The sequence below is a fragment of the Pan troglodytes genome, chromosome 17 (genome assembly GCF_028858775.2).
Source record: "Pan troglodytes isolate AG18354 chromosome 17, NHGRI_mPanTro3-v2.0_pri, whole genome shotgun sequence".
Taxonomy (NCBI): Eukaryota; Metazoa; Chordata; class Mammalia; order Primates; family Hominidae; genus Pan; species Pan troglodytes.
In genome coordinates this window covers 58,065,808-58,091,022 of record NC_072415.2, presented here as the reverse complement: position 1 = coordinate 58,091,022, position 25,215 = coordinate 58,065,808, and the positions used below count along the sequence as shown (strand labels likewise).

At 46.5% G+C, this 25,215-nt stretch overlaps 1 long non-coding RNA gene across 1 annotated transcript; it reads left to right on the top strand.

Moving 5' to 3' along the window:
• Positions 1 to 25,004, top strand: LOC129137868 (uncharacterized). Its single transcript, XR_008540708.1, has 3 exons — positions 1 to 261; positions 21,279 to 21,599; positions 24,782 to 25,004. It is a non-coding gene; the product is annotated as an uncharacterized LOC129137868 (long non-coding RNA).
• The last annotated feature ends 211 nt before the right edge of the window (positions 25,005 to 25,215 follow it).

Sequence of the window (25,215 nt, the reverse complement as noted above, 5' to 3'; positions counted from 1 at the left end):
ACCCCAGATCCTGCTCCTGAGGGCAGACTGCTACTGGAGTCTTCAACCCTAAGCTGAGGCACAGACAAGGGTGGCTGTTTGCTGGGGATGTACAGGACAAAGCCAAGGGTGGAGAGAGAAGACGGTGGCTGCAGGCTAAGGGCTGTAGACTGCTGCTGCCCCCTATCCCCAAGATGACTTTCTGGCCCAGAATTCAGAAGACCCTGAAGATTGGAACTAGAACCTGGCTTTCCAGGTCTTTCTGAAGGTCTGCTTGCCAAGGTAGGAGGATAGAACACAGTTTAATGAACAGCTTGTTAGCTTGGCTTGTATGTTTAAATATGTAGCCCTGTGATATGTGGACCTCTGGTATTCTTGCTCAGGCCCTGCAAGTGTTGGTGAAGGACTGACACTGGGAACCAGGCCCCGGAGGTTCCGTAAGTTCTATTTAGGAAAGATGTGATGTGTGGAAGTCTGGATGGAGGAGGGGTGGGCTGGAGGCTGCATTTGCATTTTGACTTCATGTGATTAAAGGAGCTGACCTCTGTAGGGGGCCGGCAAGAAGTGTCCTCATCTTCCTACCACTTCCCTTCACCCCACTCTGCTGGTTCTCCCTTCTCCAACTCTCTACACTTCTAGAGGATTCCATACCTTTTCAGGTCACTCACAGGCAGGTATAAGAAAAGCTTCACTTTCAGTTACTTAAATAGCTCGGCCCAGTCTAATATCAAAGCTTCCATCTCTCCCTCATCACCACATTGCCATTCTACACTCCTTCGTGCAGCTCAGGCCTGGAGCAGGCTCAGGCAGGTGCAGCGGGGACAGATGTGAGGTCTCCTTCCACTCTGCACCACGTCCTTGTACACACAGGCTGCTCTGGGGACCAGCAGAGAGGAGAGATTCAGGAGAAGGACAAGATCACATCTGCAGGTGGACAGGGCCATCTGAGAGGCAGGTGTCCAAACACTGGTTTGTTCCCTCCCCAGTGGGACCCGAACCCCTACACTGTCCCCTCAGGCTGATTTCCTACAACACCTATGGAATCCCCATAAACCAACCTGGGTCCTGATGTCAATTACATGGGGGAGGATGGTCAAGCCCCTCCGTGTGACACTGGGAGCTGCACTAAACATCCTCTTGCCTGAAGGTGGGTCTCATCAATTGTATAACTAGTCCTGGGCCCCAACATTGGTCCCTCCTTGAATGGGGACCTATGACAGAAGAGACACTTGTGCCCTACAGACAAGTTTCTGCAGGCTCCACCGGGTAACCTGCTGGACATTGAGATGCACTGACCTTTAAAATGCCTTTCCCTGGGGCAAGGCTGTAGGTCCTGGGGAAACTTAATTATAGTCTCCAACTTTATTTGATTTGGACATCAAAGACAAGCGTCTCTCTAATCTTTATAGTGAGACATACATAACAAAGAGAGCCCAGCAAAAGCACTACATGCAAAGACTTGTAGAGGGTGTTCATTCTTCCAATGCGTCGGCCAAGGCTCTTGTATACAAGTGAGGAGAGACCAACTCTTAAGCAGAAAGGGGATTCCTTTAAAGGATACTGTAGCTCAAAAGACTGACAGGAAGTTGGAGAGCCAGCCTCAGGAAGCAGGCAGTGACTGAAAGAGGCAGGACAGGCTGGGCACAGTGGCTCACGCCTGTAATCCCAGCACTTTGGGAGGCTGAAGCAGGAGGATTGCTGGAGCCCAAGAGTTCAAGATCAGCCTGACAATATAGTGAGACCCCATCTCTACCAAAAAGTTAAAAATTAGCATGCACCTGTAGTCACAGCCACTTAGGAGGCTAAGGTAGGAAGATTGCTTGAGCCCAGGAGGTGGAAGGTACAGTGAGCCGTGAGCCGAGATCATGCCACTGCACTCCAGCCTGGGCAACAGAGCAAGACCCTATCTCAAAAAAAAAAAAATAAAACACACACAGAGGCAGAATATCAATAAAATGGGTCAAGGTGATGGCCCAAGAATAGCCTTGCTAGGGGGCTGCCCTGGCACCAACACCAGCAGCACTAGAAGCATGACTATTGTGTCATCTGCACTACTCTCTCCAGATGCAAAGTCCCAGATAGGAGCATCCTAATGGCCAGGGCCAAGACACAGGTACCCCAACTTTAGCTGCCAAGAGACTGGAAAAGGATGTTCCTGACCCTCTTAGCTTCTGCCTCACACTAGTACTCACTTAATGGATGTGTCTTCACAAACAGATAACCCAAAAGTGACGCAGCTTGAGTATACTGTTCGATGTATACAGAGTATACAGTTTGGAGTACATGGTGTGCTCTACCTGAGAAAAATGGTCACATCCCATTACTCTCATCCTTTCGTATGAGAAAGAGACATGATTATGGCTTCTAATGCCAATAACAGGATCTAACCATTGGTTTAGAGTTTCATATTTCAAAGCCTCTTATTATGATTTGGGGATTTTGAAAATTTCCTTAATCATCTATTATTTTCAATCCCTTTTTATCATTGCTAAGGATAGACTGATGGGGTTACCAGAAATTAGGAGGCTGGTTTCCAAGACTTCCCCTGCCACTGATCCTTTGTGCAACCCTGAGAAAGTTACCTCAACTCTCCAAGCCTGCACTTTATGATCTGGAAAATGAGGGGGTGGACAAGATGATCTCCAAGATTTCTTTCCACTCCCACACTACAAGATTCCATGCCTCTGCCCGCATTTGAAAGAAGCTAATTTCCCAATCAAAGGCCATCCTCATCTCTTTCCAGAATTGAAGTTGCTCAATAGGCAGCATGGGCAGGATCCAAGGTTGCTTGATGTAAACATTGTTGAGAATGACTGCACTCCAGGACCAAAATAACCCACTGGAAAGGCCATTCAAGCCATATTACCAAACAGCACACAGATCTGTTTCCACTTTTGTCTTTCCTGTATGGGGGAGCTTGCTAAATATTCTTTTCTCTCACATGCACACATGCATGCATGCAGACACGCACGCATACACCTGCAACATTATCACTGAGGCTTGGAGTTGCATCTGCGGTGCTCTGGGTAAGAAGCTTTCTTTTTCATGGATTTTACCTTACTTGCAGATACAGAACAAGTTTGTGGGCTTTCTTTCAGTTTCCACTTCATTTTTCACTTTATTCTCCATGTTGGATAGATTATCTGTCTGTAGACGTGTCCACATATGCTGAATAGAATCTGGCTAGGAATGTCCAAATACTGGCTTTCTCTAGGGTGACCATCCTCTCCACACTCAACTTCCTACTGGAGAGGTGGGAAAGAGGAGAAATGAGGGTGAGAGTGCAGTCTGATGGAAAGTGCCTTTGAAGTGAACACTTGAGGGGCCTAAGTAGATATATGTGCCTGGTTCCAAGTTTTGCCTAAAGATAAATTAAATTTCCATGACCAGACACAATGTTGTACCTTGATTTATGAAGTGAGGCAGCTTCCCAGAAGCCCTGAGGGTGCTGTGGAGATGGTGATGCAGAGGAGTGTGGCTGGGCAACAAGCGGACAATAGGTCTGGGATGTGTGAGCCTGGCGAGTGACCCCAGTGTCTCCTCTCAGGACCACTCTCCCGCCAAGTCCAGAAACAGAATTCCTAGCAAGAAAACACAAGCTCACAAAGCACACATACTACTTTATGTAAAATACACAGACCTTTCTCACATTAGTAACTGGAAAGCCTCCCTTACAAGTATTTTTATTTATTTATTATTTTTATTTTATTTATTTATTTATTTATTCATTCATTCATTCATTCTGAGATGGAGTCTCTCTCTGTCACCCAGGCTGGAGTGCAGTGGCGCGATCTCGGCTTACTGCAAGCTCCGCCTCCCTGGTTCAAGCGATTCTCTTGCCTCAGCCTCCCGAGCAGCTGGGACTACAGTCGCGCGCCACCATGCCTGGCTAATTTTTTGTATTTTTAGTAGAGATGGGGTTTCACCGTGTTAGCCAGGATGGTCTTGAACTCCTGACCTCAGGTGATTTGCCCACCTCAGCCTCCCAAAGTGCTGGGATTACAGGCGTGAGCCACTGCACCGGGCCAGTATTTTTATTTTTTAGAGAAAAAGTCTCACGTGTTTGCCCAGGCTGGAGGGCAACTGCAAGGTCATCGCTCACTGCAGCCTTGAACTCCTGGGTTCAAGCAATCCTCCCACCTCAGTCTCTCAAGAAGCTGGGATTACAGGTATATGCCACCACACTGAGCAAATTTAAAATGTAATTTTTTTAGAGACAAGGTCTCACTATGTTGCCTAGGCTGGTCTTGAACTCCTGGCCTCAAGCAATCCTCTTGCCTCAGCCTCCCAAAGTGCTGGGATTATAGGTGTAAGCCACCACACCTGGCCTCCTTACAAGTATTTTTTAATCAATCCCACACCACAGTGTTCTGAGGCTCTCTAAGATGCTCTGACACTGGCCCTTGTAGCAGCTGGAAGGTGGGAGATGCAGCATCCTCAGATGTACCTGGAGTAGGACTAGGAGAGAAGGATCAAGCAAAAAGCATGGTTGTGGTGGCAGGGGCAAGGGACAGAAAAAAGGAATGGCAAGGTAATCCAGTCACTCACAAGTGAAGGGAAACAAAAGCAACCTGTCAACCTGCCAAGTGGGTATATATGCTTCAACAGCTACAAAAAAGTAAGATTTAAATGACTGAGTCAGTTTTTCAGCATCCATGATGTCTAAGAATTCATCAGGGATCTTTCCTTATGTGGAATTTCATGGAAAATTTGCCACCTTATGTCCCCAGCCTTTGACCCATTTTGGATCACTTAAATATAATGGAGCTGAAGATGCCACTTCCATCAGTTGCCGGTTAGGATATCTTGGACCAACTTTTCCATTGATATCATTTAGAAATTCTAGAAAAAAATAATTTTTAAAAAAACAATACTGCTTGAAGGCATCAGAAAGCAACTGAGGAAGCAAGAATTTGTGGGGAAAAATCCAGAAGTAAGCCAAGAAAGGTGAGCCAGAAATGTGGGACCACTTTTCCCCTTGACTGATGGGGAGCCAGCAATTTGGGACCAAATTCCCCTAGCTGACTTGCCAAGAGACTGAGAAACTAAGCAGAGCATCTCACAGTCTCAAGAGGCTCAGGACATACAAGCGAAGTTTAGAGACAATTTAAGAGGATAGCTCTCTGCCAGGCGCAGTGGCTCATGCCTGTAATCCCAGCATTTTGGGAAGCTGAAGCGGGTGGATCACTTGAGGCCAGGAGTTCAAGACCAGCCTGACCAACATGGTAAAACCCCGTCTCTACTAAAAAATACAAAAATTAGGCAGGCATGGTGGTGCATGCCTACAGTCTCAGCTACTTGGGAGGCTGAGGCAGGAGAATCTCTTGAACCCGGGGGGCAGAGGTTGCAATGAGCCGAGATTGTGCCACTGCACTCCAGCCTGGGCAACAGAGCAAGACTCTGTCTTGGGGGAAAAAAAAAAAAAGATAGGTCTTGATTTTAAAAACCCAGGCTTTTGGTTGAAATACAAAAGAGCTACACCCTAGTGGTATGACTGAAGAGAAAATAGGCCAGTACTCATGATGACTAAAGTCATACTGAATCCTGAATGAATTAGGGTGAATTGCTCTTAGCCTCAGGCTGGCAGGAAGTAAAAGCAAATCCTCTCTGAAGGAAGATAGCATTGTTCAGAATTTCAAATTGATTTCTGCTATTTTTCATATATGACATCCAGCAAAACCAACAAGGCTTGCCAAAAGACAAGATCCAAACAAAAGCCAAGAGAAAAAATAAATAACATAAATGAACTCACAGTAACTATGTGAGATGCAGATAAGTTAATTTGCTTCACTATAATCATTTTACTATCTATATGTATGCCATAACATCATGTTGCAAACCTCAAATATACACAGTAAAATTTGTTTTAAAAATAATAAAAATTTAAAAAAGAAAAGAAGTTCACAGAATATCCAAATTTGAAAATTACTGGAAACAGATTTTAAAATAACCATAATAGATAAATTCATGGAGTTAAATAATAAGATAAAGAATTCTGGCAGAAACCAGAAAGTATATTAAAAAAACTAAATGTTAAATTTGTAACTAAAACCACAGTATATGAAATTAAGAATTTGATGGCTGTGTTTATAAACAAATTACATTCAGTTGAAGACAGGATTAGTGAACTGGAAGATGGAAAAAAATTTCCAACTGAAGGACAGAATCAAAAGGATAGAAAATGAAGAAAAGAGCAGAAGAAAAAAAAATATGTGATGAAAAGTATTATACATATAACTGGTGTCCCAGAAGGAGAAGAGAAAGAGAATAGGACAGAAGTAAATTTTAAGGGATAAACATTGGGAATTGTCCAAAACTAATTAAAAAAATCAAATTATAGATTAAGAAGCTCTGGGTACCCCAAAAGGATAAATACACACACACACACACACACACACACACACACACACACACACACCCCTAGGCATATCAGACCAAAACTGCTGAAAACCAAAGACAAAGACAAATCCTAAAAACATCTAGAGAAAAAAGACCTGTCTTAAAAGAAGCAACCATAAGACAGACAGCTGACTTCTCCACAGAAATAAAGCAGCCAAAGGTCAACAGACTAGTATTTTCACAATGCTGTAAGAATATAACAACCAATTTAGAATTCTGTACTCAGTAAAATATCTTTCAAAAATGAATCTGAGATTAATTCATCATGTAGACACCAAAAATCAGAGATAATCTGTCACCAGTAGAACCAAATTAGGAAATGCTAAAGGGAGATGAAAATGATCCCAGATAGAATCACAGACATGCAGGAAAAAGTAGGGAGACCCAGAAAAATTATATATGTAGGTAAGTCTAAATGAATGTTGGCAATATGAAATAATGCAATAACACTTTTTAATGTGTTTTAAAATATAAATTAAAATATGCCACGATACACAAAAACAGAAGAATAAATGGAATTAAAGTGTTCTAAGATCCTGGGCATGGTGAAAGTACCAATTTATATTAGACTTGTGGATGCATGTTTTTATCTCTAAGAAAACCAATCAAAATAGTTGAATAATGCATAATTAACAAACTACTAATGGAGAAAATGGAATAACAACAACAAAAACCCAAAGACAGCAATAGACTTACAGTAGACATGAAGGGCTTTAAAGTAAAATAAGGTCAGTTACAGAAAATTTGTAAAGTTAGGATTTTTGCATATTTAAGTCTTGGCAAGTAAATGTTGACTCTCATCTTTCACACCAGTAAACAGGGAATTGTATTACAGTGTGATAAGGTACAGTATGGGCAAATTTAGGAGGAGTTTTTCTATCAGATATCAAAATTTACCAAGCTACAATAGTTAAGTCATTGTATTATTGGTGCACAGATAGACAAATAGACCAGGAGAACAGAATAGAAAATCTAGAAACAGACATATAGGACAGTTGATTGATAATAAAAGATGCGCTACAGAGTGGGAAAAACATTGTCTTTTCAGTATCTGGAGTTGGGTAAAATGGATACCCATGTGAAAAAAATGTGAAACTTGACCCTATCTCACACCACACATAAAAACCAATTCCAAGTGAATTGTAGATTTAAATGTGAAAGACAAAACAATAAAGCTCCTACAAGAGAATACTTTCATGGCCTTGGTGTAGGGAAAGGTTTTTAAAACTTTCCGGTAAATGCTTCAACCATGGAGGAAAAGATAGATTAACTAAACTGTATTAAAATGAGAAACTTCTGTTGATCAAAAGACATCATTAAGAAAGTGATGTCATGGAGCAGAAGAGAAGAAAGAGAAGTAAAAGAGAAGGCCACAGAGCAGAAGATGTTTACTACACCCAAAAGAGACAAAGGGCTTGTATCCAGAATGTTAAAATAACATTCCTAATCCCATTAGGAAACTGAATGAGAGTCTTGAACAGGCACCACACCAAAGAGAATACCAAGATGGCCAATAAACAGGAAAAAGTGGTCAACTCTTTCAGTCATCAGAGTAACACAAATTAAAACCACAATGAAATGACACTACGCCAACACCAGAATAGCTAAAAATTTTAAAGCTGACAATACGAAGTGTTCAAAACAGTATGGAGCAATTGCAACTTTCACAGACTGTTGACGAGAACATAAATCAATACAATCACTTTGGAAAACTGTTTGTCAGTACCAACTGATGTCAAACATATGTGAACCTTGTGACCCCACAATTCTACTCCTAGCTATATGCCCAAGAGAAATATATCCATATGTTCATCAAAATACAATTATAGAAATATTTATAAGCCGCATTATTCATAATTGCCAAAAACTGGAAACAGTGCAATGGCAAAATAGATGCATAAATGGTGATAAGTACAAGAGGGGAAGAAAGAATGAAAGAAAGAATGGAAGGAAGGAAGGAAGGAAGGAAGGAAGGAGGGAAGGAAGGAAGGAAGGAAGGAAGGGAGGAAGGGAGGAAGGGAGGAAGGGAGGAAGGGAGGAAGGGAGGAAGGGAGGAAGGGAGGGAGGGAGGGAGGGAGGGAGGGAGGGAAAGGGCTAGAGGGAGGAAGATAGGGAGAGAAACAAGTAAATAAGCTAGCTCTTTCCTAGAAAATAATTTCACCAACGTTTCTGTGACATTCAAGAAAACAACTGGGACTTGGAAACAATTAAAAATAAATAAACAAAAGTATGCCACTAGACTCTAAAGTCAGTGGTGTGGGAAGAAGAGGTTATCAGTGTTCAGAGGAGAGAAGACTCCCACAGAATAGGGCTGTCAGGAATGAGCTCAGGGAGGAAGGGGCTCAGAGGGCCCAGGATCCTGAGAGGGGTTTAGTAAGGTTGGTACTGAGCCCCACAGATTCCAATTCTAACATTATAGGAAGTCTCCTTCTCTCCATACCTATGCTCCTGCCCCAATCACACCCTTGTTAGCTAACCTGGACCATAGCAGAAACATTCCCCCTCTAGATTCCCAGCCTCCTCCCCACCTTGCGTCTGTAAACCTTGACTTCAATGGAAACCAGAGTGATATTTTCAAACTGTCACCCAGATGCTGTCACCTGCGTGCTTCCTCCCTGCCTACAGGAAACAGTTCAATCTCCTGGGGGCCAAAGCACTTCAGTGAGACATCTGATCTTGCCTGGCAGCCCCCGCCCAGGCTCTTATTGGCCCCTGGCCTCCCCTCCTGCCTGCCAGACTGAAATTCCCTTCCCACTCTGCTCCATCTGCCGACATCGCCCCACATTTGAGGGCTCCATCCAGCAACACTTCCTGGGTAGCCCCTTCCTGACCTCCCAAGGAATAGGGACAACTCCCTTCCTCCGATCCCCTTGGGGCCCCCTGCCTACACCTATGTGACCTGGTCACAAGCCTGTCTTCCCTACCAGACCTGGGCTCCATGGGATCATTCCAATTCCCTGCAGACTGACACAGGGTCTGGCCCCAAAGAAGAGCTCCATACACACTGAGTTAACAATCAATGCTATCTTGTACTTTCTAAGTACACTTTCCCCTTGCAAGTTGCTTTTATGCATGATTTCATTTGATTCTCAGAATAAACCCCCCAAATTATCTCCATTCACCAGGTGCAGAAGCTGAGGCTTAGATACATGGAGGGTGTGGTCCAGGCCCATCTGGGAGTGTGTACAAGAACTCCCACCTGCCCAGAACATTGCCCTGAGGACAGTGGCTTCTCTCTTCCAGGTAGCTCCTTTAAAAGCCACTAGGATAGACTGGGACTCCAATTCTAAAGCAGTTCAGTGAGTCCTCCACAAAAGATTTCCAGAAGTCATTCCCAAACATTCACCTTGGCCTTTCCACCACATCCACCACCTCCTCCCTGAGCCAGCTCTTCCCCTTCCAGTGAGAGCTTTCCTCACTGCCCTGAGTGACCCCACTGATCTGCATGGGCCCAAGCTCAGGGCAATGGGCACCAACACCAAACCTGCAAGAAACCTACCCTCTGTGCCTCAATAGGTCATCTGCCCGGCTTCCATCAGATCCTGCCTGGCTTCCTTCATGACCTGGTCTGCAATGCTAACTATGGTGACGTGAAAGGAACATTTCAGCCAGGAAAGCAGGCTGCACAACCACAGTGCACTTTCACCCTGGCAGTGCAGGGATTTGCCGCTGTGTCCCTCCTGTCCCCCCATCTCTCCCCAAAACCTCTCCCCATACCCCTGATCTTCTTTAACCTTGGAAGGACCAAGATGGAGGCAGCAGCTGCAAGCTCACTTTCCTGTCCCCATCCTACCTCCCCACCTCCTCACACTATCTGTTACCTCCCCAGCCTTCACCCAACACACCTGCATTCCAGAGGCTTCAATGGCAAAGTTTATGGTCAAACCACCCTGGTCTCCTACTGAGCGGAGCCAGCTCCTGACAAGGACCTTATTCCCAGGACCCCTAGAAGCCAGGACCTTACTGCAATTTCAGGATATTGAAACATGCATCCAGGACAGCCTCAGCACAGAGGACTGAGGCCCCTGCCCAAGCCCCATACTTTTGAGGACTCCACTCGGGCCCTCCTCCTGCTGTCTCTCTCCCCACTGGTCAGGAGTCCACAAGGCAGGGTTGGCAGATAAAATACAGGATGCCCAATTAAATTTGAATTTCAGATAAACAAATAATTTGGGGGGTATAAGTACACATTTGGGACATACTACTATTAAAATATTATTTGTTGATTATTGATATGGTTTGGCTGTGTCCCCACCCAAATCTCATCTTGAATTCCCACATGTTGTGGGAGGGGCCTGGCTGAAGGTAATTGAATTATGGGGGCAGGATTTTGTGTGCTGTTCTTGTGATAGCCAATAAGTGTCACCAGATCTGGTGGTTTTAAAAAGAAGAGTTCCCCTGTACAAACTCTGTCTCGTTGTCTGCTGCCATCCATGTAAGACATAACTTGCTCCTCCTTGCCTTCTGCCATGATTGTGAGGCTTCCCCAGCCATGTGGAGATGTAAGTCCATTAAACCTCTTTCTTTTGTAAATTGCCCTGTCTTGGGTATGTCTTATCAGCAATGTGAAAACAGACTAATGCAATTATCTAAAATTCAAATTTAAATGGGTGTCCTGTGTTTTAATTCAGCGGTCCCCAACTTTTTTTGGCACCATGGGCCAGTTTCACAGAAGACAATTTTTCCACAGACAGGGCACGGGTTTGGTTTCAGGATGAAACTGTTCCACCTCAGATCATCAAGCATTAGTTAGATCCTCATAAGGAACAGGAAACCTAGATCCCTCGCATGCACAGTTCACAATAGGGTTCTCGCTCCTATGAAACTCTAATGCCTGATGATCTGACATGAGGCAGAGCTCAGATAGTAATCCTCATCCACCTGCTGTTCACCTTCTGCTATGCAGCCCACTTCCTAACAGGCCATGGACCAGAATAGGTCCACGCCCAGGGGTTGGGGACTCCTGTTTTAATTTACTAAATCTGGTAACCCTAGCACAAAGTCAAGGGACATGCCCACCTGGAGCTCATGCCCTCCCTTTCGGATCATGCTTCAGGTACCCAGGGCCCTGCCCAAAGGTCCTGGGGCCCACATGGACGAAGATTATTATCTGAGCTCTGCCTCCCGTCAGGGGCCCACTTTAGGGCCTCTGCAGGTCCTCTTCCTGCAGCTGTCTGCTCTCACCAGTGTACACACTACCGGGCCCGAGGATTAGCCTGGGGGTGTTTGGCTCTCGGGTGGGGATGGAGCTTGGGCTGCAGGCTGGGTGTCCATGCCTGCTCTGCAAGATCCTTACGGTGAAGTCAGAGCCTGGGCTAGGGAAAGGAAGGGGCAGACCACCGACCAGGGCTTCCATCTGTACTTCCGCCCAGCCTAGTAATGTTTCAGCAGGCCTGGTAGCAGGCACAAATGGCTCCTCCCGGAAGCCAAGCAAGGCAGTCCACACCTGTCACTCCTTACCCACTTCCCACCTGCAGAAGTGTCCAGGTAGAGGAGTGGAGTCCCCTGAGGGAGCCTGTTTGCTGGCCAGGGTGGGACAGCGCTGTGGTCATGCCATTACTGGCTTCATTTTTCAGGAGAGTATCCCAGGCCAGGGTTGCAGGAAAACTGGTAGCCGATTGGAATTTAGTGGCTTTCCTATCAGGAAGCTGACAGGGCCCTGGCAACATCCCTGAGCCTCAGTGTCTTCAAGAGCAAAAGGGGAAGAGTTCCTACCTCTTGGATGGTTGTGAAAATTAGCATGATTCCATAAAACTATGGAGACAGTAAAAAGAGCAGGAGTTGCCAGGAGTTGGAAAGACGGAGGGTTGAATTTCTGGAGCAGTGAAAATGCTGTGTGATACCAGAATGACATGGCCTTACACATGTCATACCCATGGAGTGTACAGCACCAAGGGTGAACCCTAAAGAAAACTGTGGACTTTGGGTGACCCTGATGTGGCAGTGTAGGTTCACAATGGCAACCAATGCACGCCCTGGTCTGGAGGTCGAGAGTGGGGGAGGTTGTTCGGGGGTGGGTACAGGGGGGAAATGAAACTTTTTGTACTTTTGGCTCAATTTTATTGTGAATCTAAAATTGCTTGAAAAAAATAACGTCCATTAACTTTAAAAATGAGGTATGGTAAAGAACGGACGAGTGCTTACACACAGTCATTCAACAGGCATTTACTGAGTGCCTACGACGCGTCTGTATTTCTAGAGGACCACTAAGCGTGAAGCAGGTAGAGTGAGACTTAGGACCCCGGGAGAAAAACCGCCCCTGGAGGGCGCGCCACGGGTGTGCGGTGTAGAGCGGGCGGGCCGGCGGCGGAGGAGGAGGTCCCGGCGCCGACCCCTGGAGCGGAGGCAGCAGCCGGGCGCAGCGAGACAAGTAGGCTGGGCTGGCCTGGCCGGCCGGGTGCGGGGAGGAGGCTCACAGACTGCGGCTAAGCCTGAGTCCGAGCCCAGCTGCGAGGCGGGGGCCGGGGCATGGGAGGAGGAGCGGGGAGGAGCCGGGAGGGGCGGGGGAGGTGGCCCGGGGGCGCGCCCCACCCCCAGCCCTGGCCCCCGCCCCCGGCCCAGCGCCCCCGCGTGGCCGCCGCGCGCAGTGCGCAGCGCAGGGAACAAAGCCCGTGGCGGGGCGGGGTCGGTTCGGCGGCTGGGTCCGGGCACCGGGATTCTGGGAAGCACCGACGCCCGAAACAAAAGCAGCTGTGGTTCTAGGCACGCTGTTGGAGATTATTCCGAGGAGCGCAAGCTGGGAGGGAATGAGGCGCTGTGACACCCCCTTCCCATTGGCAAAGGTTGCTTCCCCAGCCCCACAAAGCTCCATTCCGAGCGCTGGGCTGGCAGAGACCCGACTCCCGACCGAGATGGACTGGAGAGGGGAAGAGCACAGGGCTAGGGAGCGGAAGCTTCGGGTCACTCTACAAAGTCCCGCAGAATGGTGCTTGCGGAGAGCACAGAGGGGATGGCCCCAGAAGCCCCACTCTCGGAGGCTGTGATGTGGACTGAAGTTAGTAGTGGGGCAGAAAAGCACATGGAGGAGCGTCCGGGCCCCCAGGCTCGCGGACCTGCAGTCAGCTGGAGAGGGTCAGAACAAGGGAGTCTCTCTGCTCTGAGACCCCTCAGCACCCCTCACTCTGCTGGGTCCCATGGTCCCTGCCATCTCCTGCCCGCAGAGTCTACCTTTACTCAGCACCACCCTCCTCATGGGCAGGGGAGGAGATGCCACTTTCCCATATAAAACATCCCAGAGCTGCCTAAGGTGGCAAAGGAAGGAGACCCTGGTGAGGACAGGCCCTCAGTGCCACTCCTGCTCCAGTGCCCTGGCCCGAAGCTGAGCATGGACCTCAGCCTGAACCCAGGTGTTTGGCTGAAACCCGGCCGGAGCATCCGCTAACACCTCAACGGGGGTCAAGAATGATGGGGGGAAACAGAGGCAGACCCTCCTAAATCCAGACCAAGCTTGTCCAACCCGCGGCCTCTGGCCGCATGAGGCCCAGGATGGCTTTGAATGCGGCCCAACACAAATTCGTAAAATTTCTTCAAACAGTACGAATGGTTTTTTTTGTGATATTTAAAAAGTTATTCAGCTATCCTTAGTCTTAGTGTATCTTATATGTGGCCTAAGACAATTCTTCTTCCATTGGGACCCAGGGAAGCCAAAAGATTGGACACCCCTGATCTAGACCCTCTGCATTTGCAGACACTGCCTGTCTGGTCAGCTCCATGGGCCCATTTATCTTTGCGCCACAGCCCACTTCCCAGTGGGCCACAGCAGGTCCCCTTCCGCCTCCCAAGGCCAGTCCCAAGAAGGAGACGTCCAGAGAGTCTCCTAGGATTACCCACCTTTTTCCCAGAAACTGACACGCTGAGGGTGGCCTTGTAGAGTCCAGCAGGACACTCACTTCAGCCCGGGGAACACACGGAGTCGGCCAAATCAGTCAGGGATGTGGACTCATTCCTTCCACACAGTCCTTGGTGGTGGGGATCCGCTCTTCACCAACTCGCTTGTGCTTCTACACAGGGCACCTGTGGCCAGCATTTCCAAGGAGGATGCTGGTGGTGCACCCCCTGTGGACAAGACGCTGTGGGAGCACTTTACATCATCCTACCCAGCCGAGTGGCTTCCCTCTCGCACAGCAGCCAACCTGTCTCTGGTCTCATCCTAAGCCCGGGGCAGTTTCCCTCAATCCTGCCTGCTATCCCTGTTTCTACTTCTAACCTCAGACGCAAGCTTCTTCATCTGGTGGTGGTTTTCTTAAAATTACGACCCATACCATACCTCATTATCTGCTGAGGCTGCAACTTGAAAGCTTTGGAGAAAGCACCAGCAGGGTGGTATTAACAGTTGATTAAATACAGGTGTTGTCATTTGCATTATTGCTGCAAACTCCTAGACATCAGGTCTTTGGTTAAAAAGTCATCTCCCTACACTTATATATTGTTAGTGGGAATATAAATTAGTTCAGCCACTGTAAAAAGCAATTTGGGCCAGGCACAGTGGCTCATGCCTGTAATCCCAGCACTTTGGGAGGCGGAGGTGGACGGATTGCCTGAGGTCAGGAGTTCGTGACCAGCCTGGCCAACATGGTGAAACCCTGTCTCTACTAAAAATACAAAAAAAAAAAAAAAAAGAGCTGGGTGTGGTGGTGCACGCCTGTAGTCCCAGCTACTTGGGAGGCTGAGGCAAGGGAATTGCTTGAACCAGGGAGGTGGAGGTTGCAGTGAGCCAAGATCATGCCACTGCACTCCAGCCTGGGCGACAGAGCAAGACTCCGTCTCAAAAAAAAAAAAAAAAAAAAAAAGCCATTTAGAGATTTTTCAAAGAACTTAGAACTACCATTCTACTCAACAATCCCCTTACTGGGTATATATCCAAATAAAATAAATCATTCTACCAAAAAGATGCATGCACTCACGTTTACCACAGCACTATTCACAAGAGCAAAGACATGGAATCAATCTAGGTGCCCATCAACAGTGAATTGGATAAAGAAAATGTGGTACATGGCCGGGCGCAGTGGCTCACGCCTGTAATCCCAGCACTTTGGGAGACCGAGGCAGGCAGATCATGAGGTCAGGAGATCGAGACCATCCTGGCTAACACGGTGAAACCCCATCTCTACTAAAAATACAAAAAATTAGCCGGGCGTAGTGGTGGGTGCCTGTAGGCTCAGCTACTTGGGAGGCTGAGGCAGGAGAATGGCATGAACCCAGGAGGTGGAACTTGCAGTGAGCCGAGATCGCGCCATTGCACTCCAGCCTGGGCGACAGAGCAAGACTCCGTCTCAAAAAAAAAAAAAAAAGAAAAAAAAAAAGAAAATGTGGTACATGTACAACCTTGGGATGCTATGCAGCCATAAAAAAGAATGAAATCATGTCCTTTGCAGCAACATGGATGCTGCCAGAGACCATTATTCTAGGTGAATGAACGCAGGAAAAGAAAACCAAATACTTGTGTCCTCACTTATAAGTGGGAGCTAAACACTGAGTACTCATAAAAATGACCATATATACTGGGTACTATTAGAGAGGACAGGGCAAGAAGGGGGCAGGGGTTGAAAAACCATTGGGCACTATGCTCACTACCTGGGTGATGGGATCATTTGTACCCCAAAGCTCAGCATCATGCCATATACCCATGTAACAAACCTGGACATAAACCCTCTGAATCTAAAGGATGAAATTATTAAAAATAAAAATGAAGAAGTCATCTTCCTGATGACCTGCTTTCTTGAGGAAATCCAGGTTGATGTAAATATTCCAGACTAGGGCAAATGTTTTCTGTAAAGGGCCAGATAGGAAATATAATAGGCTTTGAGGGCTTTGTGGACCATACAGTTTCTGTTGCAACTAGTCAGCTCTGCCATTGTGGTAAGAGCAGCCATAGATCATATGTAAATGAATGGGCATGGCTGTTCAAATAAAACTTTATTTACAAAAACAAGTGCTGAGCTGGATTTGAAGCAGGCTGTTCATTGCCTACTCCTGTTTCAGACTATAATATGTATTTTGGCATCATGACTTAACTGAGCAGATGAGTGAGTGAGAAACACGTCAACCTGGCCTCAGAACGTTTGAGTGGCAAGGCCAGGCCTGTGTCTCATAGCTGGGTAACCCCTGAGTCTCAGTTTCCTCACGTAAAAATGGGGGTAATCATGAATATAGAAGGTAATGGTGATCACTCTAGATACCCCCTTTTATAAGCCTCTGATGTGGGATGAAATTAACCATGTGAGTTCAATGCTGCAGGGAACCTTTATAAACTCAAGGTGTTCTGCCCCTTGTGAGTCTGAGGACCATCTGGGTGCTAAATCATCTGGGGAGAGGGCAAAGGGTCCTGGTGGGACAGGCCTGGATGCCTGTGCTTGACCTATGGGTTCTCACAGAAGCTGGAGGCTTGGGAATATGATCACCTGCTTTCTCGCATTCTTTGAAATGCGGTCAGCAAGCTGATGATCTTTTGCAGCTTTTTAATTGCTTTGTTACTGCAGTTTCCACTCTTTCAGCTCCAGCTGGGCTGACTGCAGCTGCAGGGCAGAAATTCTTTCCAGAGCCTGAGCAGAGCAAGAACCTCTGTGATGTGGCTGACCTCAGACACTGGACCCAACACTTCCTCCCCAGCCTGAACATTTGCGTCACTCCATCTTATGGCACCAGGCACCATGAGGCTATAAGGAGGACGGGGACGGGCTGTCTTTTTGTGCCATTCCTTTTGGGGCCCAGGACCTAAGCAGGAACTTCAAAGGGACCCTGTTGGCACCAGCTCTTCTGAGAAGCACATGGAACTACTGCCCTCCCTTTCCCAGGGGCTGGGCCCTCAGAGCTGCAGGGTGCAGGCCTACGTGAGCATTTGGGCACCACTCCAAAGGCTTCTGTGTCATTTCCTGGTGACCTTCAAGCAACAGAGATTGTTAGGTGGGGCAGGATTTTAAAGACCCAACTTCACTGGGGACCTGACGGTAGCATCCAAGGAAAGGCGTCAGCCTTCTGCTCTAGAATTCATGTTCTCACGGTTTTGCCTCTAGCCTCAGAGGGATCTGCACTCCCAGCAGATTAAGATCCTCGTTTCTAGGCCAACACACCCATTTCACAGATGAGGAAGCTGAGAGTCAGAAAAGGCAGGGACAAGCCCTGCCAGTGAGCAACACTAGCTCTAGACTCTGGGTCTCTCCCAGGCAGCTTGGCTCAAACCAAGCCTCTTACATCAGCATTATTTTATTTATTGCTTCCCCTTCCCTACTCTTCCACACCCCTCTGTATCAACGGAACAGCTACTTGGACCCTCCTGGAGGAGGGCCCCACAGGGCAGGGTCTCAGAGTTGTTGGCAAAGACTTGGGGAGCTGGGGCTCCCTGGCATGAAGATGGAGGTTCTGCCCTCTCCTCCCAGGGGCCAGAAGGGGGCCCACAGTGAAGCAAAAGAAGAGAAAAGCAGCCTGCTCACTCTGCCTCTCCAGAGGGAGGTGACGGGAAGTGGCAGCCATGGAGGGAGCCCGCAGGGTCTGGCCCCCAGGGCCCTGGGGCACAATTACCTCATCAGGCATTTCCAGCTTTTATGATCTGCCAACAAGTCCACAAGTGACGCAGACACCTCCCCTGGCAGCCTGTTCTCCAGGGCGATGGGTGGTGATCTCACCCTTGCTGGAATGCCACTGCCATCCGCATGCCCCTGGCCAGGCCAGAGGCCACCAGGCCGAGGCCCAGGCACTGAGCAGGGGCCAGAGGGAGTGAAGTGGCCTAGATGAAGAGAAGGAATCAGCAGGTGAGCTGAGGATGCCACCCAGGAGGCCTGAAACTGGGGCTGGGAGGCTAAGAGAGCTCGGCCCTAGGGAAACAAGAGAGGGCTTGAAGTGCATTCAAGTCAGTGGGACAGCTACTCCTGGGCCCTCCTGCTTGGAATCCCCAAACTGGGCCGCGTGGGGCACCTTCAACTGCTGCTCACTCTGTGCTCACCTTCCTCAGCTCAGGGATCTCAAACAGCCAGTGTTTCCCTCCCCACACACCAGACACACACACACACACACACACACGCACACACACCACACACATGGCCTGTGCATCTGTGTAACAAATCACTAGTATTGAGTTCAAATCTTGAATTGGACACTTGATAATGGAAAGACACCTTGGGCAAGTTACTTTCCCTCTGTGTGCCTCAGTTTCCTCGCAAAATGGGAATCACACCAATAGTGTTTTCTTCCTAGGGCTACAGTGAGCCAGTGTGTAGTGTCTGGAATGTGGGACGTGCTCAGAAAAGGGTAGTTATCACTGCTGCTGAGTAACGAGAGCAGGCTAGAGGAGAATGTTCATAGCCCCCTACCTCTACCTTTGCCCCCAAGTCAGTAAGCGGCAACTAAAGGCAGGGAGCCATCTCAGAAGTGCTGGAGGCCCACACTCAAGGACTCCAAGTGTGACTGATATTAAAGAACAGCAACGTAGATTTTAGGGCATCATCTGTCTACCCCATTGGTACTTTGAACACTTCAAGTAATTATTATCTCTGTTATAATAAATAATGCAATTGAGGTTGAGAGAGTGTAAATGGCTATGGCTATTCAAAGTGACACAGCTAACCACAAAAATCAAGGTTTACACACAGTACTTCACTGGCCAAGGCCCCGCCCCACAGGTCACTGACCGCTAGTGTTCTAGTGGTTTTGTTTGTTTGTTTGTTTGTTTTTTCTTTGCTCTGTCACCCAAGCTGGAGTGCAGTGGCACAATCTCAGCTGTCTGCAACCTCTGCCTCCCAGGTTTAAGCGATTCTCCTGCCTTAGCCTCCTGAGTAGCTTGGACTACAGGCGCGCATCACCACGCCTGGCTAATTTTTGTATTTTTAGTAGAGATGGGGTTTTGCCATGTTGGCCAGGCTGGTCTCGAGCTCCTGACCTCAAGCCATCCCACCCACCTCGGCCTCCCAAAGTGCTGGGATTACAGGTATGAGCCTCCAGGCCTGGCCTTTTCTAGTGTTTTGTACTCAGTTATACAGATTTGTATTAATTCAGCACATATGGACTGAACACTTAGTCTCTACCCAACCCTGATCTAGATATTGTCTATATGCAAAAGAGGAAGAGATGGTTAGGGAGACCAACTAACAGAAAACCATTTATATAAATGCAGAAAACAGAATATGTAACAAACCATTTTCTCTCTGGGTATAGGAATTAGGATATAGGCTAAATTGCTGTAATAGGAACTCACTATTACAATGGCTTAAGTAAGATTTGTTTATTTCTCTTTCATAATAGTCTAGAGGTGAGTGGCCCAGACTGGCAGGGCAGCTCTGTTCCATAAAAACATTCAGGGATCCAAGTTCTGTTCATCTTTTTGCTGTCCCATCCCCTAAGGCAGTGGTCCCCAACCTTTTGGGCACCAGGGACCAGTATGGGGACATAGCCCACACCAACAGCCCACACCAACAGTCTTGGCCCATGGGCTTCCTAAACGGAGGCAGCCCCAGTTTTGTGGAAGACAATTTTTCCATGGACTAGAGGGTGGGGGAATGATGGTTTGGGGATGATTCAAGTGCATTACGTTTATTGTGCACTTTATTTTTATTCTCATATAATATACAATTTACATTATAATATATAATGAAAAGTATAAAAATTATGCAACATACCATTATGTAGAATCAGTGGCAGCCCTGAGCTTGTTTCCCTGCAACTAGACAGTCCCATCTGGAAGTGATGGGAGACAGTGGCAGATCATCAGGCATTAGATTCTCATAAGGAGCCACAACCTAGGTCCCTCACATGCACAGTTCACAGTAGAGCTCACGCTTCTATGAGAATCTAATGCCACTGCTGATGTGACAGGAGGCAGAGCTCAGGCGGTAATGTGAGCGATGGGAGTGGCTGTAAATACAGATGAAGCTTTGTTTGCTTGCCCACTGGTCACCTTCTGCTGTGCGCCCCAGTTCCTAACAGGCTGCAGACCAGTACTGGTCCATGGCCTAGGGATTGGGGACTCCTGCCCTAAGGCAAGGGTTCTCAACCTGGAGTCCATAGATAGAAATCAAGGGATTTGTGAACTTGCATAGAAAAAAATTACATCTGTACTTTCAAAAACTTCTACATGAAATTTAGCATTTCCTTCAATTATGCAAACGGCAATAAACCTCTGAAGTACTAGCAAGATCAAAGACTTTGTGGCCAATAGAAATCATAAAGATTTTTCATCTCACATTACAGTGTTGAAGATATCTCAAAATATCACTTAATGTTTATTACCGTTTTAAAATTACAGTTGTTATCAGCCCTGCTGCTAGATTTTATTATTTAATGTCAATAAAGAAGTACATTTTTACTGTGTCACAAATTTAGGTGTGCTTGTGTATGTGCTTATGTTACAGTTATTTTAATATCTGTATTTCAGTATAATTGGTTTCTTTTTTAACCTTCTGTATTTTATTTTATACATTAAAATAAATGCATATGGAATGATAAAGTCCATAGGCTTCACTGTACTGCCAAGGGAGCTCATGTCACGAAGAAAGTTAGAGACCCCTGGCTCAGGCGGTTGTCCCCACAGGCATGGCCCAAGCTGAGTCACTGCCCATTTGTGACCCAGCACATGGGAGCCCAGAAAGAGGAAAAGGGAAGGACACACTATTTCCTCCTAAACGAGTGATGCAAAACTTGCCCCTGTCACTCCACTCATTTTCTGTTGGTGAGAACTTTGTCACATGGCCACACGGAAATAGCTGCAAGGAAAGCAGAGAAATAAGGTGTCCCACATGGGGCCCATTTGCCACAACTCTGCTACATGGAAGGAAGGAAGGGAGGAACCAAGGAAAGAAGGAGGAATTTTGAGGTCTAAATAAGAGTTGAGGTTTTCTTATCTGTAAAAGCAGGAGGTGGAAATAGAGCAGTGGTTTTTCGTATTTTTGACCAGTTAACATCTTGTTTCGAAGGAAGTCACATCCTACAGATGGAAGCAGGGCATCTTGTTTAAGTGGCGAGAGGAGACCCAGGACTCTTCCGGCATGGGCTCCCCTTTCCTGACCCTTTCCCCAAGGGGGCTCCCTGAAGCACCTCCTAGCAACCCTGGGCCAAGGAGAAGTTTGCCATCTGCATTAGTCCGTTTTCACACTGCTGATAAAGACATACCCGAGACTGGGTAATTTATAAAGAAGAAGAGGTTTAATGGACTGACAGTTCCACATGGCTGGGGAGGCCTCTCAATCACGGCAGAAATCAAAGGAGAAGCAAAGGCACGTCTTACATGGTGTCAGGTAAGAGAGAATGAGAGCCAAGCAAAAGGAGTTTCCCTGATGAAACCATCAGATCTCATGAGACTTGTTCACTACCATGAGAACAGTATGGGGGAAACCGCCCCCATGATTCAATTATCTCCCACCAGGTCCCACCCACAACATGTGGGGATTATGGGAGTACAATTTAAGATGAGATTTGGATGGGGACACAACCAAACCATTTCACCATCCAGGTCTGGGTAGCATCTGGGCCTCTTTCAGCCTTGTCCTCTCTTAAAGACACTGCAAGTATGGGAGCTCCCAAAACAGGGAGACTAATCTATGTGTGTGAAGGTGAAGGAGCAAGGAAGACTGGGGAAAAGGTATGTCTTGAAGAAAAAGAATTGAAAGTAGCCCAAACTGAGGTGGAGAATGGCATTCTGGGAGGGGAGAATGGCAGGGGAAAGCTCTAGGATGGGAATACAGAGGCCTGCTAGTGAGCAAATGAGGGGAATGCCTAACTGCTGAGGGCCACAGGACAGATCCTGGAGAGGCCTGGCAGGGCCAACACAGCCCACACCAACAGTCTTGGCCCATGGACCTTAATGGAGGCAACCCCAGAAACATAACTTCTTTCTGGAGCTTCCTTTTATTGGTTGGAAAACCTGGAATGTTCGTCATTTGGAGGGAATATTCAGACCAAGCATAACACTCATTTTTTATTCCACTATTATTGATTAAGCTTCTACTTTATACCAGGCACTAGGAGAGACAGTCAATATACAGATAAATGTATATAAATAAGCGAGGAATAATGACTTTGCTGTTGATATAAAACTATAATAGCAAGCATCAAATAGATGCTAAAAATTCCCAGGTGTTAGTCTGAGGAATACCAGAGAATGCAACGTTCTGTAAACACTGTTTTTTTTTTTTTTTGAGATGGAGTTTTGCTCTTGTCACCCAGGCTGGGGTGCACTGGTGCAATCTCAGCTCACTGCAACCTCCGCCTCCCAGGTTCAAGCGATTCTCGTGCCTCAGCCTCCCAAGTAGCTGGGATTATAGGCACCCGCTACCACACCCAGCTAAGTTTTGTATTTTTAGTAGAGATGGGGTTTCACCACATTGGTCAGGCTGGTCTCAAACTCCTGACCTCAGGTGATCCACTCACCTCGGCCTCCCAAAGTGCTAGGATTATAGGCGTGAGACACTGTGCCCGGCCTAAACACTGCTTTTACGAGGCAGAATTTTAAAGTCAGGTCAGGTTTATGTCAAATCTTAACTTTTTCACTCCTAGTTACATGTAACTTTGTGCACATCACCCCCCTGCCCTCAGTTTTCTCATCTATAAAATGTACCCACCTGATAAAGTGTCGGTGAATATTCAATGAGATAATGCATGTAAGAATTTAATACAGAATCTGGCATGTAGTCAGTATATAGTTGATGTTTTGTTGTTACTATTATTATAATTATTAACTAAAGCTAGGGACGTTAGCTAAATAAAGCTTTCAAAGTTATGTATAACATATTTAATTCAGAACTATTAAGGACTTCAGCTGTGATTGTTCTGTATGTATTTATAAATATGTGTTTTCAAGGATACAGACTAGTATCCCTTCTGACCAGCTTTGAGTAAAGGGCAATTTTATTTTATGGTTCAAAATAATTAAATGAGCAATTGCTGCCCAAAGTAACAGAAAATCCCACATATCCCTCCGGAGACCTTTTGCTTTACCCAGAACAGCCCAGGATTTATTTATTTCAAAGTCAGTTCAGGTTGCAAATACCAGCCAGAGAGAGCTCCCAAGTGTGCTCAACTGAGTATTTGTGCTGCTTCCATTGCAGCCACATGGGGGCGCTGCTGGTCACTATTCCTGCACTGCTGGGTTGTTAACCTATTCGGGCTTATAAGTATGGCTAACAGTAATCAGCACTGTCAGAGACCACAGACCCTACATCCTGAGCTCTGCTCCAAGAGTGATCCTTTTTCTGCTCACACTCTCCTAAGCTCAGCTGTTGTTTTTGCAACACAACCTTCTATGCCAAGGAAAGCGAGGTCAGGAGGGGATTCCAGTGACAGCCTTCCCTACAGTCTCTAGTCCCAAGTGATGGGGTGAGTCACTAGTCTCTCCCTTTCCTCCAGCTCAGTTCCCTTGACTTCTATGCAGACCTGCCTCCCTCCCTAGCCACCAACTAGCATGCTAGGAAGTATCAGGAGGCAAACAGATCCAGCCACAAAAGATCTTACATGCTCTCGCCCAGGGCAACTGGTGCCTTTGTGACTTTAGATATTTTTATGCAAGTAACAGCCCCTGAAAGGTGACTTTCTGCCTCAACTTAAACCAAGGATTAACTGGCATTCTCTCATATAATAATAATAGAAGAAGAAAGGAGGTGGAGGAGGAGGGAAAAAAAAGAAGAAACTAGTTAATATATATTGAATGCCATGTGCCAAGCTCTCTGCTACCTCACCCCGACCTGTGTGGTAGGTCCTATTATTGACCCCATGCTACAGATGAGGCAATGAGACTTTATCATTTACCCATGTCACACACACTCAAGTTATTTTTCTCACCCTCCTGTGCATATGCACCTGCCTCTGTAATATCCCACCTAGGAAAGACAAGTAGTGAAATTACTGATTCTACTTTTTTGGTCTTGTTACTTATGTTAAATATTTCTGTTGCTCGCAGCTAAGTAAACTTAGAAAAATACTAGAGTAACCAATGGCAACTAGTTAGTAAAACAGTATTGGACTAAAAGTTGGAGACCTGGGTTCTAGTCCTAGCTCTGCCAATATTTTGATGCATGAAATAGGAAAAAAATCATATGACCTATCTGAGCTTCAGTTTCCTCATCTGCAAAATGACAGATGGACTAAATGCCATTTAGGTCACTTCTAACTCTAAAATTCTGTAATTCTGTAAAACAGTCACACTTTAAATTCTGAATCAATGAGGCATGACAATGTATATGCTCACCCATGTATAAAACATTGCAGGAGTAACTATTTGGCTAAGCCATCCATTTATTCATTCCTTCCAGACAGCTTGAAGGGAACCTCTCAGAAAAGATTAGCAGTTTGAAGCAAATGACTGTGAAATCCCCGGGAGAGCCAGATGCACTTAATCCAGGGCTGGTTATTGGATCACTTCTGATTCATCTCCCTTGTCTGGTCTTAATTTGCTTGTTAATAGCTTGTTCTTTTTCTCCTCCAGTTCCTGCTATTGTCCATCCTTTGTTCCTTTCAGGAGCTGTGATCACAAAATGTCAGTCTTCTATTGTGAGAGATGGTTCTGCCTGGTGGCTCTTTGGTCCTCTGTTCCCTGAGCGCTGTTGGGTGCCCCAGCTCCTCCCACCCTCTCTGCTTCAATCAAGACACTTACGTTGTAGAAAGCATAGCTGACTGCAACAGCTGCAATTTTTATCATCTCCCTGCAAGCCAAATATTAAAGTATTTTAGTGGAACTTTGAAGTTCAGCGGGGTGGTACCTTCATTGATTGCCTGTCTTATACTTGAATGCCAGTCAGTTTCTTGCGACATGACTCTTTCATTGTAATGTAAAAAACAAAAGCAAAAAACAAACTGCCTCACTAATACATTTGAGTTTTAAAACCCACTGTGGGTAAGAGGTTGATGAAAAGGGAGCTT